Below are 10,000 nucleotides of genomic sequence, written 5' to 3'. Positions count from 1 at the left end.
AGGTCCCCACTTGGCGGTACAGGAAGGGTGTACGAGTCTAATTCGGTGGAAATGTTAGTCCTTCACTGGTGGTTGTCCCTAAGAAAGTTCTTAATTACTTTCTTTGATATCACATCAGTGAGAGTATTTAAGATGTTGAAAGTGCTTTCGCTTCTTAATATGTGGTACGTGTCCCTATTTGGTAGCTGTTGTCGTAGATCATGGGCCACATCATCGAAGAGGTGGCACTCATACACCACATGTTCTGGGGTACCTTGCACAGCACCACAGTCGCACGCTGGTGTAGCCTGTTTCCCAAACCGACATAGATATGTCGGGTATGGTCCATGTCCAGTAAGAAAGTGCAGCATTCCTCTTGTGGGTGTGAAAAATGTAAGTTTTAGCCTTTCCTCGATGTCTGGTAGCAGTTCATAGGTTCTGCGTCCCGTTTCCTCACTACTCCATTGATTCTGCCAAAGTTCTATTCCCCTCTTTTTGATAGCATATCTGTCCCCCGCATAGACCCCAAGTATTTCCCGGATTTTATCCCTGTTTTCCTTCTTCACCCAGTACCAGGCGGCTTGCTCCCTGATTTTTATGTCTAATGGGCAAATCCCCATTAGTACTAATAACGCTCCTCCTGGTGTAGTTCTGTAAGCCCCTGCTGAACGTAGAAGCATGTTCCGCTGCACTCTTCTTACGGCCATGGCAGGCATGACCCTCGTGAGTCTGTGTGCCCAGACTCCTGATCCGTATCCTACTATAGAGGTCAGAATACTATTGTGATATAGTTTTATTAGATTTGGTGGCAGGTGGAATCGCTTGTGACCTATTCCAATGAGGTTATTTAGTAAGACCAGTGACTTTTGGGATACGGTGTCAATATGTGTTGCAAAGTTCCACCTCTCATCGATGATTACACCCAGATATCGGGCCTCACGGCGCCGAAGAACTGGCATGCCGTTGATTCTAACTGTGGGATTTCTGACCAATTGGCCTTTGAGAAGCAAGTATGTTGATTTATTGGGCGCAATAGTCATTTTACTTCTTTGGCACCACGATGTAAGCACAGTTATAGCTCTCTCCACTTTCGGTTCTAAATCCTCACGGCTACGGCCGCCGACCAGCAAGAGGAGGTCGTCCGCGTATGCTATGACCTCTAGCACTTCGTCACAATTCTTTAGATCCTCAAGTAGAGGCTCCATATTTATGTCCCAAAAGAGAGGTCCAAGGACAGAGCCCTGAGGACATCCTTTGGTCACAATCTTCCTGACTATGCCGCTAGGGGCCGATAGCGAGACCTCCCTGTCTACACAATAGCTCCTCAGACAGCCGTATAGTAGCCCTGGACAGTTCCTTTCCCGCAGGCGGGAAAAGAGTGAGGGCCACCACAGGTTGTCGAAGGCGCCACTGATGTCTACCATGATGCCGACAACATACTTGTGCGGGGCAGAGCCACAGACCTCGGCAGCCAGGGCGATTGCGTCAGACGCAGAACACCCAGACCGAAAACCGAATTGTCTGTCGCTCATCCCACACAGCATGCGGTGTGCTGTCAGTCTGTGTGCTAGTAGCCTCTCAAAAAGTTTGCCCAGTACATCTAGCAGGCAGATAGGTCTATAAGACTTGATTTCTGTAGGATCTTTGTCTGGACTCTTTTTAATTATTATTACATTTGCTTTTTTCCAAATTGCTGGGAATTTCCCGAGTTGTAAGCACTCGTTGTACAACTTAGTGAGAGGAGCTACGAGCTGGGGGGCAAGGAATTGCACCACCTCCGCAGTAATGCCGTCTGGGCCAGGAGCTTTACCCTTTTTAAGGGCCTTTATTTGGGCAGCGACTTCCTCTTCAGAGAAGGGGTAAGTTCTTATGTTATTGTTGTAGTCCCTTTGGTCTTCTCTTCTTATTTCTTTCTGTTCATCTGTCTCATTATCTTCCACGTCGTCAGGCAACAGGACCCGGAGGAGGGCCTCGGCAGTTTCCTGCCACGTGCCCGTCATCCGGTCCCCGTCCCTGACAGTGGAGAGCACCATAGGTGATCTTATTTTCTCTCTTACTAACTTGTACGGGACTCCCCAAGGGTCCGTAGCCAATTGGCTTTTTACGTAACTCTCCCAACTTCTGAGTCTGACAGCCCTGAGCTCCTGTTGGAATTGATCTTTGCTCTCTCTGTAGATCTGTAGCCATCTTTGTTTCTCTCTCCAGACGACACTCCGCTGGTAATACCTCCTCGCCCTCCTTACAGCCTGGCGCATCTGTTCTAATTCAGCCGACCATGGTGTGGGGGTGGCCGCGACGGCTCTCCTCCTGGTTGGTACCGCGGCTCGCACCGCCCTGGTGATAGCCTGTACCAGCTCTTCGGCGTATTCATCTACGTTTTCATCACCCTCCAGCAATGTCGGGATGTCGCACTCCTCCGCGAGACGGTCCCAGTTGGCTTTGTTATAATTGAACTGCAGCTCCCACCCCGTGTCCCTGTGGCACTCCCTTTCCCCAATGTTGAAAGAAATTAAGTTATGATCACTGGTGGTTGCTCTGTCCCACACTTTCCAGTTGTTGACTTTTGTGATGAGATTTGGTGTTACCAACGTCACATCTATATTTGTGCCATCTCCCCCGCCGCCTGTATAGGTGGGGGGGTTCCCTTGTTGGTTTGCAACCACCAGTTGTAATGCCATTATCGTCTCTTCGGCCTTTAGTCCTCGATCATCGTGAGTGCCACTGAACCACAGGGGGGACTTTGCATTTATGTCTGCCGTCACTATCATCCTGCGTCCCCGCAGTGCCGTGGTAACCTGTGTGAGTATCTCCAAAAACTCATCTATTTCTCGCCCATATTGGAAGTAAATGTTTGAGATGTAGATCACTCCTTTCGATGTTTGAAGTTCCACGACATTGCAGTGTTCGCTCGAAAACTGCGCGAGGACCGTGGTTCTGAATGATTTGTTTGTTATTATTATTGCTGCTTTTGGTTCTTCTCCAGTGTATATCATTTGCCAATTGGCAGCCATGTATGGGATTCGTCCCGCTTGAGAGTACGGTTCCTGTAGACAGAGCACGTCTAGACTCTTCTCTTCCACCACCCTCCGAAGTTCCTGCAAGACTAGTTTACTGTTGTGTGCGTTTATCTGACCCACGTTTATTTGGTTCACGTGGGAAGTAGGTATGAATATGTGATTCTGGCCAGTTTTTGGACCAGTCGTGAGCTACTCTACCATTGGTTATTACTGCTTGGTGATATAATTCTTCTATGTTGAAATTCTCATTACGTCTTTCAAATACCTTTTTAACTAGATCTCGCAGGGCTCCGAAGTCGGTGGGGAGATTCATTGTCTTGAGCTGGATTCTATCCACAGCCTCCATTACTGGGAAGGTGACATCTCTGCCATATTCATGGCCGACACGTACCACATGTCTTAGTGCCGTGGTGAGGATTGCCGGCTCCTCCAATCTGGAGAGTTGCAGTGCATGCTCCAGGTTGGGGTATATTCGTTGGGGGTCTATTCCCATTCCTCTCTGAGTTGGTGATACAGGGGATGAGTTTGTGCTAGTCACTTCATCAAACTGGACTTGTGCGGTGTTTTCTGATTCTTTACTAAGTGGAAGTGAACTCCCAGGTACAGGATGCCTTCGTGGCCGAGAAGGTTCTTGGTTCGACCCAGGTCCCCAGCAAGGAGGAGAGGGAGCTTCTTCTTCGCACGGATCTGTTTGTACACATACATCTTTCATTATTATTACCATGGATCTTGGTTGCATGACTTTTTGTAGAAATTGTTTGAATTTGCTTGCTCTCAGAGCGTCCCTCAACCTCTTGCTTGGGGATTTCCTTTTAGGCTTCCTGAGTTCAGTTATGGCCTCAGCCATAGTCAATTCGCGAAATTAGTCTTTGTTCCAACATCCTGTACGTTGGGCAGTTCCTTCCGGTGGTGTTGCACGGTTTTCTTCCTCTTTTTGTGCAAGGAATGCAGGTTACATTTTTGTTGCAATTTTTTCTTGTGTGGTCTTCTGCCCCACACCTGGAGCAGGCCGGCTTTCTTTCGCAGTGCTTATGGACATGGTCCAGATCGCCACAATTGTGGCATCGGGGGACTACTAAGTAGTCTCTGACATTAATTGCGTGAAACCCTATATATACTTTGCCCATAGCGGTTAATTTGCGCCACATCTTACCAGAAACCTCGGCGACGTGATGGACGACATCTCGTTCCCGAGGCCCGGTTTTAAAACGCAGCTTGAATTCATTTTTGAACGTTTCCCACTCACAGTCATCAAAATTCTGGTTATAAAGGGTTTCATACATGTCACTTTCGGTCAAGGCTACAGGTACATCATAGAGGATAACTAATGGATTTCTCTTTTTTAGTGGTTCACATTTGACTGCCTTCTTTAGTTTACTATTATTTAGTATCTTGTCTCTATCTTCTTCTGTGGCAAGATCCACGATTACCACATTCTTAGTAGCTTTCACTTTGTTCACTTTGATTTTATCTTTTGCCGGGTCAATGGTTGTTGTGAAAATTTCTTGTACTTTTTTGATGGTCTGTCCAGGTAGTGGTCTTAGAAAGACTGCCGTGTCTGGTTTCTTCGAAACCTTGGCAATCGTTTCCTTGGTTGTTTGGGCCTTCGTGGCGGTTTGCGCCACCACTCCAGCCCATGTCTTAGTCGGTTGTTGTCGAAGTCTGGTATTCTCTTTTTCCAATTCTTCAAGCCGCCCTTCTAGCTTTGCATGTGCTATGGCCCAGGCAGCAAGCTCATTCTTTATTGCCAGGACCGCGGCCTGACTAATCTTACCGTTTTTGACACTTGAGTCAAGAATTTGACTGATGCGACAGTGTCTTTCATAAATGTTTTCATCTTCGTGTCCCACTTCCTCCTGTGAGGTAGGGACAGCGGACATACTCGCCCTCGAAAGCGCACTCGAGTCACTCGTCTCTTGATCTGCCATGATGTTGACGAGTGAAAGAAGGTTGGGAGCCCGTCTCTTACCCCGGACCGGCTCCTCTGGCATGGGGGGGGACTGTTGCAGCTCGCCCACCGACCTCGCCCCTAGGTCAAGGGCACTCCTGAGCTGCAGGGTTCAACGCGCCGTTGCCAGCGCACTGGTCCCCGTCGAAGGCCTCGTCGTCGACGATTTCACTCGACGCTCCTCGGCAAGTGCACCCCGCACTCCGGAGAGGCGGATGCACCCCTCGCCCTTCGCCGCCTACTAGCCCGAGTTTCCACCTGAAGGCCGAAGACCCACTCCTACTCAGGTGGTGGGTCGGTCCCCCAGTCGTTCGGCGGTCTGGGCCCATCTAACCTAGCCCAGGCGATGTCACCACCTCCTGGGTTTGGCAGAACACGCCCCGGTTACCCAGGGGCGCGGCGAAGCACCCTTGCCGACTCGCGCCGAGATCCCACGCCGACAAACGAGGTCGCCGGCATGCAGAGCACCTGCTGGTCTGTGCCCTGCGAACAGAAAGGGACTGGTGTTCGGTCCCTCGACACAGCTCCCCCTGTGCCACGCACCCTTCGCTTTCGCATCGGGTTGGGTCGCAGCTCTCCCTTTTGACGCAAGGCAGAATGCCGAGCTTGACGTCTGGCACCACGGGAAGGCGGAAAGAGCTACTTGGGAAGGAGAGGCTGTAAGAGACGCTTCACTTCCCCGAGTGAGGACTGCCGCGGCACGCCCGACTGGAAAGCGATACGCCCCAGTGCGAGCCTCCGTGCCTTACGGCGCGCCGGCAACGGGCGGGCCCGCGCCGAAACGCGCCGTCAAGCGACTGACCTCACGCCAGACTCGGGACTCTGTTTGCATGTATTAGCTCTAGAATTACCACAGTTATCCAAGTAACGTGGGTACGATCTAAGGAACCATAACTGATTTAATGAGCCATTCGCGGTTTCACCTTAATGCGGCTTGTACTGAGACATGCATGGCTTAATCTTTGAGACAAGCATATGACTACTGGCAGGATCAACCAGGGAGCTGCGTCAACTAGAGCTGAGCAGCCGGCCGCCCGGGAGTGTGTCCCGGGGGCCCGCGCGAACACGCAAGCGTCCGCTCAATTATTCTGCAAACAGGAGGAGGCTGAGCTCCCCTGCACAATACACCTCGAAACCCTCTCAGGTCCCGGCGGCGCGCAGCGCCGTCCTAAGTACTTGGTCGGGTTCGAGAGAGGCGCAATCGCCCGGAGTTTGGCGAGTAGACGCTTTAGGTGCGACCACCCGTGCTCCCAACTGAGCTTGCCGCTGCCGACAGAGGCCCGGGAGCGTGCTGTCGTGGCATTGCCGGCGGGAGACAACACGCGCCACCTACGGTGGCCGGCAGCTCCAACGCCAGCGCCACAGAAGGACAAAAGCCCCACTTGGGTGCCGAAGCGAACTCTCCCAGCACAGCGCACGCGCCAACACGTCCGCACAGCTGCGATACAATCCACCTGCGAGAACCGCAGAGGCGACCGAGCAGCAGACGGCGTCGCGGCGCCGAGCGCCGGGCGGCGGCGCATCCTCAGCGCACACAGTCCTCAATCGGACCAGCACACTGCAGATGTCCACCGCGCTTCGCACCGGGCCCGCGAGGACCTACTTTGGCCGCACGGCGCCGCGTGCAGGGTGCGCCGGCGCGCAGCTACGCCGCCTGCCGCCTCCGTCGGCCGGCGCGCCTGCCACTGGCCGCCCCCACCAGCCGGCTGTAGCGCGTGCGCCCACGCACCGCGCGGCCAGCACGCCGGGAGGCCCCCCCTCACCGGCCGGGGACGGTCCCACCCAGCCACCGCCGCGTATCGCTTCACACCCACATGCCATTCACGTTCGTGGGCATGGTGGGTATCGCTGAAACAACCGGTTGGTAGCTCAACCGATCGTCGCCATCACTGATTCACCTCTAGCGAGAACAACCGCACCACAACGGTTTACCAGTTCTTCATTTGCGTAACGTCACCAGCAAACGTAGACGTCCATCGCCATTTGCAAATTCAACGATTGTTGCATGCCTGTGTCAGGTGTCACGACACACTATGTCTGCCCACATACACGCAACAACATGTGCACGCTTCGCGAACACGTGGAAGGTGGCCCCCGTACGTATGCGATGTCCATTGCGCGAACGACTGTCAACCGGCCTCTGTCGCATGTCGCAGATGTGGAACGCAGTGCACCATGCTATCACGGTGTGTGAGAAGAGACGACTACGTCTGACAACACGCGCCACTACATCAACAGACGGCTCATGCCGATCGCCATCCACGGCATACCATACTGCAATCCAGCTCTTATAGGGAGACGACATGTAGCTGAGTGCACAATATTTGGACCGTATGGTTCGCCGTTGTTGGCGCAGTCGTGGTACGGTCACACATGTACCACGATGTATCATTCAGTACATGAGGACCAATGTGCAGTACAGTGTGTGATTTGGACGTACAACATCAGCGGACAGTTGACACAAGCCGTACCACAACGTAGGCTGTGCTTCGCCATGCGAATGCCAATGAACAACTGCGAAGGGCATTGAGCATGTACGTCCTGCTGCCATCCGCATTACAGTGTATAGCTGCAAGGTGTTTAACATGAAGCGATACTCTGGGGACCGGGCAGTGCGAGTAGCAAACTATATTGCGGGGGTTGCAGTTAGGCAACACTACACTAATTTAACGCGTCGTATGACAATTACAGAGCAGGTTAAGGCCCAACGTGTGTTGGGTTAAGGCCCAACGTGTGTTGGGTTAAGGCCCAACGTGTGTTGGGTTAAGGCCCAACGTGTGTTGGGTTAAGGCCCAACGTGTGTTGGGTTAAGGCCCAACGTGTGTTGGGTTAAGGCCCAACGTGTGTTGGGTTAAGGCCCAACGTGTGTTGGGTTAAGGCCCAACGTGTGTTGGGTTAAGGCCCAACGTGTGTTGGGTTAAGGCCCAACGTGTGTTGGGTTAAGGCCCAACGTGTGTTGGGTTAAGGCCCAACGTGTGTTGGGTTAAGGCCCAACGTGTGTTGGGTTAAGGCCCAACGTGTGTTGGGTTAAGGCGCAACGTGTGTTGGGTTAAGGCGCAACGTGTGTTGGGTTAAGGCGCAACGTGTGTTGGGTTAAGGCGCAACGTGTGTTGGGTTAAGGCGCAACGTGTGTTGGGTTAAGGCGCAACGTGTGTTGGGTTAAGGCGCAACGTGTGTTGGGTTAAGGCGCAACGTGTGTTGGGTTAAGGCGCAACGTGTGTTGGGTTAAGGCGCAACGTGTGTTGGGTTAAGGCGCAACGTGTGTTGGGTTAAGGCGCAACATAGGTTAGGTTAAGGCGCAACATAGGTTAGGTTAAGGCGCAACATAGGTTAGGTTAAGGCGCAACATAGGTTAGGTTAAGGCGCAACATAGGTTAGGTTAAGGCGCAACATAGGTTAGGTTAAGGCGCAACATAGGTTAGGTTAAGGCGCAACATAGGTTAGGTTAAGGCGCAACATAGGTTAGGTTAAGGCGCAACATAGGTTAGGTTAAGGCGCAACATAGGTTAGGTTAAGGTACAATATAGGTTAGGTTAAGGTACAATATAGGGTAGGTTAAGGCGCAACATAGGTTAGGTTAAGGCACAACACGGGTTAGGTTAAGGCACAACACGGGTTAGGTTAAGGCACAACACAGGTTAGGTTAAGGCACAACACGGGTTAGGTTAAGGCACAACACGGGTTAGGTTAAGGCAGAATACGGGTTAGGTTAAGGCACAATACGGGTTAGGTTAAGGCACAATACGGGTTAGGTTAAGGCACAATACGGGTTAGGTTAAGGCACAATACGGGTTAGGTTAAGGCACAATACGGGTTAGGTTAAGGCACAATACGGGTTAGGTTAAGGCACAATACGGGTTAGGTTAAGGCACAATACGGGTTAGGTTAAGGCACAATACGGGTTAGGTTAAGGCACAATACGGGTTAGGTTAAGGCACAATACGGGTTAGGTTAAGGCACAATACGGGTTAGGTTAAGGCACAATACGGGTTAGGTTAAGGCACAATACGGGTTAGGTTAAGGCACAATACGGGTTAGGTTAAGGCACAATACGGGTTAGGTTAAGGCACAATACGGGTTAGGTTAAGGCACAATATGGGTTAGGTTAAGGCACAATATGGGTTAGGTTAAGGCACAATATGGGTTAGGTTAAGGTACACATTGTTGTAAGGAAAGGTGTTTTGGGGGGGGGGGGCGGCAGTTTGTTGATTGTGATTATCGTAAGTAAATGACTGCGGCATCATCTGATTTGCCACGTCAGGGTGCACCTTTGGCTCATAACAGGCGGCGCTCTGATTCCATGCTTGTGGCAGACCTGTGTCTTTCATTCCTGCCATTGTTTGTGTGGTGTGACAGGAGGCAGTATTGTGATGATGGGTGCACCCCTGTGTGGGACATGTGTGGGTGTTGGTGGCTTAGCTGAGCAATGGTGGTTGTCGGAAGGGTGGGATATTCTGTTTTCCGAGTGGACCTCCCGGTCTGGTTATGATAGTGTGGATTGTCTAATGTGGCAGAGAGGATGCACTGGGTGTTGTTCCATGCTGGTGCTTACATATCGTCTGCGTGCCTGTTACAGGCAGAGAGTAGTGCGTGATAAGAGTGTCTGGCTGACGTGTGATTGTGAGCAGAGTCTTTCAGCATGTATACGGACAGGTCTATACATTATCTGTATTCTGATGGCTCTATCTATTACTAATCAGCGCCGTGTATACGTTTAATCCGGTTCCAGTCGAAACTATTGTATCTCTGTACATTAGTGACACGGCGAGCCCGGTATGTAGTTACTCGTCTCGGCAGCTTCCACCGGTGTATGGCAAATGATTATAAGGAATCAGTCTAGTCGTCAATACCGATAGTCTGACGTCACATGTCTGGGGTGGGGGACGCTGCGCCCTTCCGGTGGGTCATGGCCTAGGAAGACTCTTCCCACGCAGGGGGGCTTGGACTGTCATTGACTCTTCCGAGTAATATACTTGCCGTACGTTTTTGCGACTGCGAGTGCAACGCTCACCGGTACCGACATGGATGGAGCGCCTCCTAGCTGCCGCTGAGCATC

The sequence above is a fragment of the Schistocerca serialis genome, unplaced genomic scaffold (assembly GCF_023864345.2).
Source record: "Schistocerca serialis cubense isolate TAMUIC-IGC-003099 unplaced genomic scaffold, iqSchSeri2.2 HiC_scaffold_141, whole genome shotgun sequence".
In the NCBI taxonomy this organism is placed as follows: Eukaryota; Metazoa; Arthropoda; class Insecta; order Orthoptera; family Acrididae; genus Schistocerca; species Schistocerca serialis.
The sequence above is the reverse complement of the archived record's forward strand: the minus strand, read 5'-3'. Positions refer to the sequence as shown.